The sequence below is a fragment of the Amblyomma mixtum genome, chromosome 3 (genome assembly GCF_055824585.1).
Source record: "Amblyomma mixtum isolate Tamu chromosome 3, ASM5582458v1, whole genome shotgun sequence".
In the NCBI taxonomy this organism is placed as follows: domain Eukaryota; kingdom Metazoa; phylum Arthropoda; class Arachnida; order Ixodida; family Ixodidae; genus Amblyomma; species Amblyomma mixtum.
Window position 1 is genome coordinate 251,662,344 of NC_143014.1, and position 11,491 is coordinate 251,673,834.

General features: G+C 48.0%; 1 pseudogene; it reads left to right on the forward strand.

Annotated features, from left to right (window-relative positions):
* The first annotated feature begins 1,309 nt into the window (after positions 1–1,309).
* Positions 1,310–11,050, forward strand: LOC149354338 (NFATC2-interacting protein-like; annotated as a pseudogene).
* Positions 11,051–11,491: the final 441 nt, after the last annotated feature.

Here is an 11,491-nt window from a genome sequence, read left to right on the forward strand (position 1 = left end):
GGTGAGGGCAGAGTACTTGCTTGGGTGTATGTTATGTGTTCTATTGACATGGGGGAGTGCAGTGATTGTGGGGTGGTCTTCCTGCCTATCATGGTGGTTTAGTTGAGGGTTTTTCGGGTTGCCAGTTCAAAAATGCAAATGAAAGTTTGTATTCCTGTATCTGAGGTGGCGGCTTCTGTGCCCTGTGGCTAAAGGTCTCTGATAGGCAGGATGATAGTTTTGCCCTTGTTGCATTCCTCAGTGTCAGGGAAAACCAGTGGCATGCATTTTGGCAGGTTCTCGGGGGCAAACATTCTTGGAAGTTCTTTGCAAAGGGCCTGCATAACAAGAATATAAGTGTTCGGGGATTTGTTTTTTATAATATTCTAGGATATATTTATAATCGGCACAGAAAAATACATTTCCACTGAAGATTTCACAATTATTACTAGATTATTGCAAAATTTTTTCAATACCAGGCTCCCCTCTTAAGTGTATTGCTGTAAAATTTGCAATTTTTATGGTTTTATTTCATTTGTGTTTGACACATGTCACGTTGTTTCTTTTAGTTATTGTTTATTTATTGATGTTTATTATTTTTTTTCAGAGGGTATGCAGGGATATGCCATCAATATGCTTCACATTAATTAATGCCTCGTCTACTACTCTCCTCAATCTCGGAGACAAAAGTAATTGACTGGCACTCCAAGCTCCTAATTGTGTTGCACTACATACAGGCACCACATGACAATGCACTTCTGGAGCAGAGAACGGAGCAGTGAACCTAGTTTCAACCTTGACATGGCACCACTCGCATGGGCGCTGTCTGCGATTCTGCTCCATATTGTAAGAAATGTGTGTAACACTAAAGTTCTTTTTACACAAAATTTCGGTTGTTATAGAAAGAATGTCTTAAACATCCTTAACAGAAGGCTGTTCACGAAAACAGTAATTTTCTGTTCTTCCAGCAGCTTCACTGGAAGCGCAGGTAATTTGGCTCTGTGCTACAGAAATAATAGTTTTAAAATGCCTGCAACTTGGTATAAATCAGTCTACATATTTATAAAGTTATAAAGCAAAGACAGTCAGTCTTTTTCACATATGTATATGTATTCTATGTTCCACATTCAATTGTTTTGCTGTGGTCCGGAATTCTCAAGACGGCTAAAGCTAAAAAGCAGAACACAGAGATTTGGACGGGTTTTGGAAGAAATTAAGAAAATCAGGTGCTGAACTCACATGGATTTATGCAAGGGCCTGTTCAGCGCAAACATTTTTTCGGAGGAGTTGCTTTCCCGATTGACAAAGTGGTTGCAGCAATCTCATGACAATGCCCAGCAGTGCAGTGGGTCTGTCACCCATCATCCAAGAAAAAGGAAAAAAAACTCGCAAGCACAAAGTTGTTGCCATTGAGTGTGATTCAGACAAGGACTGTGTTGTGTTGCGGCAAGGTAGCACTGGAAGCACACGTCCAGAAAGTCCCTTCAAAATGTCACAAAGGTCAGCGAAATATGCTGCAGCCATGTTCATTCCTATAATGAGGTTCAACACACGAAGGAGACGCTGCAGATATTGCAGAAGGCAGAGAAGGTTAAATGCATTGACCTATGGTATGAGTCATGCAACAGCGCCTCATGTTTTGTCGAAGTGGTGTCACCAGTGACAAGGGAAAAATTGGTGATCATTGTGAAATGCGAGGCCACTTTGCTGAACTTCTCCACATCACCGGAAGCACCTTCGTGTGATATCGTGGAGAAGGTAGCTGAGGAGTGCGGTGTGGATGCATCTCAGGTGACACTGATTTGAGCCAGATGGCATGGAACTGTGCCCTAATATCATCCTCCCACAGTTGAGCTTTCACTCAGTCAGTAAATATTTGCTCCCTGTGCTTTGTACAGTTAGTGTGTTTCCTTCTTATCGACATTGGTCAACAACCAGAGTGAGTGTGTCCCGGGCTGCCTTACTTAAGGTATAGTTTGGTTTCTGCACTTTCTTGAATGTATCTTTTATGCTGTCATAAGTTCATTTGCCCTAGAGTCACTAGCTACTGCAACAGAAGAGAACCATGTTATCTTGGACATTACGATCTGCGCAGACCCGCCACATGGTAGTGGATCCGTCTGTATTTGTGAAGCACTTCGGTGGAACATGCAGATGTTGACCTGGGCTGTGCAGTTTGTTTTGGGGTCGTACTTTACGAGGGATTCTGCGGAGGCTTAGTAAATGATTCTATTCAAAGTCTCCCTCCCATTTGCAACTGAGGCCACTGAAGGCACCCAAGCAGAATCATGTAAACTGCTGGTGTCTGCAGAATAGAACTTGTGCTGCAACTACCTTGTTGTGACAAATGTTGTTAGGAGAGAAGTCGAGTGCTCTCCAGCACCACACACACAGATAGGCGCCTTGAATGATGCTTGTTGCTATCAGATAGCGAAGTACCTTAGAGTTAGCAGTGTTCTGAGGCTGTATTGAGATTGTCTCAGAAAAAGAGTCAATGGTTGACTTATTTTTCTGTGTAACTGGACCTGTGACCTTTTAGTTTGTGGCCATGCTTATGGCAAGGAAAATTGCAGGTGGATCAAGAAAGACTGGTGGTTGGTACAGGACACTTGTGTCCTGAAAAGTCCTGGATCATTATCGTCTCTCCAAACAAATGTTGTTAGGAGAGAAGTCGAGTGCTCTCCAACACCACACACACAGATAGATGCCTTTAATGATGCTTGCTGCTGTCAGATAGCCAAATACCTTAGAGTTGGCGATGTTCTGAAGCCGTATCGAACTTGTCTCAGAAAAAGAGTAAGTGGTCTACTTATTTTGCCGTGTGCTGTGATTGCAAAATGCTTTAAGAAATGCTTAAGTCTGAAATTTCAGGTTTTTAGTGTCTAGTGTTTTTTGTACATATGTATTAATTCACTGGCAAGTCCCAGGTCTAGTGGCTTGTCCCAAGCAGTGAGTGGCCTGTCCCAGGTCTAGTAGCTTGTCATGTATATATGTTTTTACTTGTACGCGTCACACATTTGATACAGAAACTTTTAGGTAACAGTAATCACATTGTTTCTGTCCTTTTAGTTTTAGATCTTTGAGTTTTGTGCTCTGCTGATAGCCATGAGCTGCAGGCTGCTTCAGTTTCTGCGTGAAGGTACATAACTTGTAAACCGGTGGATAGAAAGCATGTTATGAAAGTGGATGAATTCTGAGTTTCTTGGCACACCGAGCTCCAGCAATATCACGTCTACGTCCTGGTTCCTGACCTCGGATCGCCACCAACCGGTCTATAGGAGTGCTACTTCATCGCCTGTACGCCTGGTAATCAAAATCTCAAGCGTTCTGCGCCTTTTCTGACACATCAGCATCTGGCTGGCCGCCCACGCCGGGCACGCTAAGCCAAGCGTACATCTGCACCGCCGGGGCAAAGGCCCCCGCGCTCGCCAGCATGCTCGCAGCCGGAACGGCGGGGAGCTCGCCTAGCCAGTCAGCAGCCCAGGCGCTGAATCACAAGTACTGCGCTCACGCGGCGCCCCGGCAAGCCACTGCAGCCACGATCGTCATGAAATTTGCGAACCACCTCAACCTCGGCAACACTTTATTCCCTGTGCTCTGTCGGTCCGTCATGTATTCCGCCCGCCTTACCAATACTGAACGTGACAATACCTACATCAAACTCCGCACCTCGCAAAACATCCTGGCCATCGATACCTGCCGCCCGACCCGCTGCTGACAAGCTGCTCCAACTCAAGCATGTTTCCCTGAACAACACCCCGTACGAAGTCACCTCGTACGTAGCTAACGACCCCCTTAACGCCCGTGGTGTTATATACGGCATCACCATGGACTTTACCGAAGACGACTTTGCCGATAACCTTCGTGTTGACGGCATCCGACTCCTAAGCGCCCGCCGTCTCGGACGTACCAACACACTTCTGCTCACCGTCGAAGGGCCCCGTCTACCACGCTATGCTGTCTTCTACAGCGGAGTGAACCGCGTCAACCCGCAAAAGCCCCACAGCAAAACAAAGCACGCATTGTCGCGCCATAGCACACCATGCCGACGTCTGTCCTAACAAGCCTAGCCTTGTTCGGTGCTTGATTTGCAGCCAACCTTTTCCTCCTGACCAAGACCCAATGACTACCCCACATGAATGTGAACCACACTGCTGGAACTGCAAGGGCGACCACACACCGTCTCATCCTGAGTGCCCCGCAAAGAAAGACGCCGACGCTGCGCTCCTAAAGTGGCACCGCGCCCGACGACGCCATCGCGCCCGCGCCGCCCCTCCACCCCCTAAAGCCGAGGCGACCGTCTGGCCGCCCCTGCCTACCTCGAACCGCTACGAGGCCCTTCAGCTCTCCTGCAGCAGCAGCAGCAGTCATAGCCCGTGGCACGAGACCGCGCAAAGAAGTCAATCTCGAACCAAGCCCTCTGAAAAGCGGCCACCGTCCACCACTTCTGGAGCGGCAACCAGCACCTCCACCTCGTCTACTAAACCACAAGCTTCCGTGATGCAGTCACATACTCCACCAAGTCACCAGGTGAGCGGTCCATCTCCCACATCCATCGCACCCCCTCCCCCGTCCTTCCAAAACCGGTTTTACTCACGTCCCTCCACACATACTCCACTCTCACTCCTCCCTACCGACAATGCTATTGCTCTCATACAGCAATCCCTTGCTCCCGTCCTATTGGCCTTACAACAACTGACGGCTCGCGTCGAGCAACTAGAGCACCATCTCCTCTCCCTCGCGTCCTCTGCCCCACCCTCTCCCGACGCAGACTCCAATGCTCCCCCTCGAAAGCGCGCAAGCGCCCCTCTAGTGCCTAACCTCGACACAAAGGAGGAAGACCGGCATGATGAGTGATATCAGGCGACACACATCCCCACCCCAAAACCCTCTAATTATTTGGCAGTGGAACTGCCGCGGTTTTCGTCGCAAGAAAAATGCCCTCTTGCAACACATGCGGAGTACTGGCGTTAACCCAGACGTCATCGCACTGCAGCAAACCCACGGTGCCTTTTCTCTTCCAGGTTACGACCATTTGACTCAGCCAAGTATAGTCGTGAAGAGAAAAGGACATCAAACACCCCCTCGTCCGCCGATTTTGACGGTTACATACATAGAGCATGTCCTGACACACTCCACCTATCAGGGTCACCGTATCACGATTTTAAACTGCTGCTCGACTCCCTCCGACTCTAAAACCAGCATCCCACCTTTGCATATGGCCCTCCCTGCCTCTAATGTCCCTACTACTTTCGTCCTTCTTGGTGACTTCAACTGCCCACACCCTGCATGGGGATACGACCGTACTTCAGCCTCCGGACGAAAACTCGAAAGCTTCGCCAGTACTCATCACCTCACCCTCCTGAATGACACGTTCATGCCTACACGTCTAGGATGTGGAGCACAATCCGACACAAACCCCGTCCATGCATGGATTCGCAGCGATCTCCGCGCTTCTTGGAGTAATACGGGTGACACGATGGGGAGTGATTACTGCATTCTTCAGATAACGCTCACGTCCCAGCGACCCTTCAGATCACCCGGAACACATCTACCGCCCACTATGCTCGTAGACTGGCCAAAGGCTCGGCCGGCCCTCGACTCCTTATCAGTCTCACTCAAGGAGCCCGAAAATGGTGTAGCGACATTATGGAGACCGTCTCCCAACAAACCAAACATATCCACCGATCTCCCGACTATCCATGCATTGACACACACCTACTTGTGCTATGGAAACAACGTCGCCGGGCCATATAAGCTTGGCGCAACTGCAGATCTAGCCATGCACTGAAAAGAAAAGTTGCTGAACTAACGCAAGCAGCCCAAGAATACGCTGACCAACTAGCCACGAACAACTGGCTTCAGCTCAGCGATGACATGGTCGAGAGACTCCACACTCCAAAAGTCTGGCACATTATGCGCACCCTACTTGGACAGGGTAAACCTCGTAGCACACTTCAAAAGCTACAGTTGGCCCTCTCCATCTCACAAGAAGAGCTGGCTGAGCAAATCCGAAATCAATTTTACCCATCCTCTAGTTCTCCTGCCAGCTCCCCGTCATACCCTTACACCGAAGAAGAAGCAGACGAGCAAGGAATGAATTCCGACTTCACATTCGCTGAACTTCAGGCTGCTCTACGCTCCCTTGAGCGAAACACAGCACCCGGCCCAGATAAATTTACCTATGGTATACTCCGTAACCTCCCCGATTCAAAACTAGACGAACTTATTCAGATCATTCATACTGTTTGGCGCTCCGGGAAAATTCCCGCTGCATGGAAAGAGGCACACGTAATTATGATTCCGAAACCCGGAAAATCCTCTGCGCTCATCACTAACCTCCGACCTAGATCCATGACCTCTTGCCTAGGGAACCTGATGGAGAAGATGGCCCTTACCCGCCTCGAAAGGCACCTGCTTACGAATCGCTGTCTTGCTCCCACTATGGTCGGATTCCGCACCCACGTATGCACACAAGACATTGGACGGCAAATCTATGAGGATTTGTACTCCTTCCCAAGCAGCGCACAGCTTCGAGTTTTGACCGGCGTGGATATCAAAAAGGCTTTTGATAATGTCGCCCACTCCGCAATTCTCACCAACCTGGCAGGCACTCGCCCTGGGGTCCGCATGTTCAACTACATCAAAGACTTTCTTACAGACAGGACGCTCCGAATCATTGGCCCCGACGGCACACCTTCCGCCCCCTTTCCCCTCACCGCAGGTACACCACAGGGATCCATTCTTTCACATATGCTTTTCAACTTGGCAATGAAAGTACTGCCCCGAAAACTCGCTGAAATTCCTGGCCTACGCCACGCTATATATGCGGATGATATCTCTCTCTGGTCTACCACAGGAAACGCCGGGGAACTAGAATCCACTTTGCAGCAAGGCCTCGACGCCGTTCAGGAGCATACACCGAAATTCGGAATACATCGTGGTTTCTAACGCTCCTCAAAAAACCGCTTCTTCCTACCGCGAACTCATTCAACTCTTTCCCGCGCAAACCCCTCATCCCCGACGGAGCCACATCAAGATCCTTGGTTTCACTTTTCAACAAGATGGCAAGCGCAACGTGTGGCTTAGCCAACTCCTGCAACAACTGAACCAAATTCGCCACATTCTGTCCCGTATATCTCGTCAAAAGCATGTACTCAGAGAACACGAACTCCGTCGAGTTATAGAAGCACTCGTTTATTCGAGGGTCATGTACGCCTACCACTATCAACGCTTCACATCATTTGAAGTAAGCAAACTGGTAGCCTCTCTGCGTCGCTTCACTCGATTAGCCATGGGAGTTCCCATCTACGCCGCAAATGCTCTGAACGCAGACGGCGCCATTTTCAACTCCCTCGAAGAACGCGCAGCAGCACACCACCGAGCCCAGATACACCGTCTCTCTTCCTCCGAGCAAGGCAGAGACCTCCTCAGCCTTTTCGGACACACCATTTCTCAACTACCCCGGCTTCAACCATCTGCTCCCCCGTGGATAAGCCTCCCGCGTCTTACTGCAAAACCCCTTCCACGCCACATGTCTCCAACGATAAATCCCTGGCGGCGTGAAGCACTGGCGAACCATTTACCCGCACTGGGCCACGACACTTACTATACCGATGCCCATATCCTCGAGCACCAAGTAGTTACTGCAGTAGTCGGCCCTCGAAGCACCTCCACACATCTCCACACAGGAGTGCCCTCCTCAACTGACGCGGAAACTCTGGCCATAGCAGAGGCGATTGCGCTTCACGACCACCTTTCCTCCACCATCACCATACGTGCAGACTCTCAGGCTGCCATACGCTCATTCGAATCTCAAAAACTCCCTCCCCATATCCTAGACACTTTGCTGCAATACCTAACAGCCCACCCTACGCTCCATGTCCGCCTTGAATGGATTCCTGGTCATCAAGGTATACCGGAGAGTGAGCTACCAAATGGCTGCAGTATCCTGAAGATCCAGCTGGGCAACTGCAATGTGCTCTCTCCACAAGACAGTCTGCCGCAAGCACGAGTTGTACACTATATGGGTTTGCAGTTTTCTTTCTGCTCCTGTTGCAAACACATTGCACAGCAACAGCAGGTCCACTTGAACTGTGAAAAAATAATACAGGTTCCATTAATGAATAAGCATGACTTCATTACTGCCTTAAAGGTCAATTGGTAAGCGCAATTTTATCAGTTAATTCAAAGCATGGTATTCACAACAAGCTAAACACCAGAAAAACATGATACATGCCTGGCATCAAATTGTGCGCTTAAATCAAAGATTCAACAAATGACGAAATAATACTTCCGCTATCACATACTCGGCAGCATATGGTATCATAATGTATCGAATACGTAGCAAAGAACGCGTGCCGCCTAACGAAAACTGTGTGAAAGGCAAGGATAAACAAAGCATTTTTTGCTGGGCATACCACCACGGCATAGGTACCACGATGTCGCAACGGCTCGAACTGCCTAAATATTGCGCGAGACGTAGCGCTAAAGCCATGCAAAAGGAGCGGTAAACGACAGATACCCTGCTACTCTTTCTTTCCGCCCCTACTGCATCGGCGCCAGCACGAACACACAACGGAGAACAGATGACTACGAGAGCGGCGAACAGATTGCTACGAGAGCGGCTGCTTGCCCCTTGAGAAGAAACAGCGTAATCGCCGACAAAATGCAGAGGACAGAACACGAAAAAAATATGACCCAGAAGCTGTTCCTTTACACTAGTTTCTGTCGTTTCTAGCAAGGTTTCACGCTATGAATCAACAAAGCAGGCCTTTTCACCTGTTCGTGATGGTCAACGATCGTCACATATGCCGCAAAAACGGCTCTTTTTAACACGGGCGTAAAGCAACGACCAAAGATGTTTGATGAAATGCATGAAATAGTAATAAACAAAGTTTACTCACCCGTTGCACTTCTTCGTTTTGAGCGTCGGCAGACATACATATGACTCTGTCACTAGCTTGTAGCTGCGCTGCTGCTGCCGTTCCGAAGAAGTTTTAGAAGCGCAGTACCGCTCTACAAAGTCAAATGGAAACGTCGGCAGCACTGACAAGTCTATCTTCCATTCCTCCGTCATTTTAGAGCGTGAGAGCTTCTTATTTCTGCTCCGAATGCAAGAATACGTCGCGATAAAGCTATCACAAAACAGACGCTGCTAGCGCGACGGCAGCAGCACAGGAGACTCGACCCTTAAACATGGCGTCGCATAGGTGGTTCGCTGAAGCTCCGATAGATGGCAGCAATTTTGCATAAGGTCTATTGTACGCGGCATGAACGTTCAGTGGCCTATGCTCTACATAATGCAAGTATTTTTTTGCCAACCTCAGATACCCCTTTCTGGGACCTTTTAACTGTGACTACATTATTGCAAATTTTTTTTCATTGCCAGGCTCCCCTCTTAAGGGTCTTGGTCTAGCATTTGCAATTGGTATGGTTTTATTTCATTTGTGTTTGACGTATGTCACGCTTGTTTCTTTTAGTTATTGTGTACATAGATTTTTGGAAATTATTTATTTTCAGAGGGTGTGCAGGGATATGCCCACAAATACTGCACAATAATTAAGGCCTTGTCTACTACTCTCCTCAATCTCGGGGACAAAAGTAACTAACCGGCACTCCAAGCTCCTAATCACGTCGCACTGCATACAGGCACCACATGACGATGCACTTCTGGAGCCGAGACCGGAGCAGTTTACCTAATTTCAACCTCACCACGGTGCCAGTCCTGCGAGCACTGTCTTCCATTCCGCTCCTCACTGTAAGAAATGTGTAAAACTGAAGTTCTTGTTACATAAAATTTCGGTTGTTATAGAAAGAATGTCTCAGTAGCTACAGAGGAAGTGCCAGTAATTTGGCTGTGTGCTAGAGAAATACTTGTTTTTAAAATGCATGCAAATTAGTATAGATCAGTCTGCATATTTATAAAGTTGTAAAGTGAAAACACTCAATCTTTTTCACTGATGATTTTGTGTTCTATGCTATGCTTGCAGTTGTTTTGCTGTGGTCTGGAATTCTCAAGACAGATAAAGTTAACAAACCAGGTTTGGAAGTGTTTTGAAAGAAATTGAGAAAATCAAGCACTGAACTGACATTAATGGATGGAAGGCCCAGTGGGCACACCTACTCAACATCAAGAATTTGATGAAAGGAACCAGGCCGAGATTGTTCAGAAGCAACATTTTTTCGAAGGAGCTGCTTTCCCGGATTACAAAGCAGATGCAACAATCTGATGGCAATGCCCAGTAGTTTAGTGGGTCTGTCACTGTGTCTCAAGAAAAATGAAAAAAACTCTCAAGGGCAATGTTGTTCACATCGAGCGCGATTCAGACGCGGACCGTGATGTGTTGTCGCAAAGTAGCACTGGAAGCACACCTGGAGGAGGTCCCACCAAAAGGTCACGAAGGTCAGCAAAGTCTCCTGCAGCCAACACATGGTCCAGTCCTGTGATGAAATGCAACACTCGAAGGAGACGCTGTAGATATTGCAGAAGTTGCAGAACGCCAGGAAGGTCAGCTGCATTGACCTATCGTACGAGTCGTCCGACAGCCTCGCGTGTTTTGGCAAAGTGGTCTCACCAGTGAAAAGGTAAAAATTGGTGATCATTGCGAAATGCGAGGCCACTTTGCTGAACTACTCCATATCACTGAAAGCACCTTTGTGTGACATCGTGGAGAAGGTAGCTGAGGAGTGCGGTGTGGATGCATCCCAGATGACACTGATTTTCAATGGCCGGTCAGTTAGACCAGCAGACACTCCAGAGAGCCTTCATTTGGCAGCAGCGGAAATTTTAGAATGTGTCGTCACAAAGTACATGGAGGCAGGCTAAAGGAAGAACACAATATGCATCAAGTTTCAGTGCTCCAACAAGCAGAAGAAAGAACACATATAAGTCAGTTTCATGGAACCACTAAGGGTACGAGCCATGCTGCTTGGTAAGAAACTGAGCCTTCATATCTCTGAGCTCAAATTCATATTTGACGGCAAATGTGTAGACTTGAGTAGCACACAAAAAGAGCTCGGAATCTAGGACAATGATTGTGATAGTGTCTGCATTCGGTCACAGATGTAAATATTCACTGAGGATGGCTATTATCGCTGTTTCCATTAAGGGAGGAGTTGGGTCTTGAAAAAATGTGGTTTAGTTTCATGTACAGAGTTTCCCTCAGAGTTTTCCTTGAGTTTTTGTTCGGAGCTGTTAGAGGAGGGTGGGGGGGGGGTGAGGGCAGAGTACTTGCTTGGGTGTATGTTATGTGTTCTATTGACATGGGGGAGTGCAGTGATTGTGGGGTGGTCTTCCTGCCTATCATGGTGGTTTAGTTGAGGGTTTTTCGGGTTGCCAGTTCAAAAATGCAAATGAAAGTTTGTATTCCTGTATCTGAGGTGGCGGCTTCTGTGCCCTGTGGCTAAAGTTCTCTGATAGGCAGGATGATAGTTTTGCCCTTGTTGCATTCCTCAGTGTCAGGGAAAACTAGTGGCATGCATTTTGGCAGGTTCTCGAAGGCAAACTTTC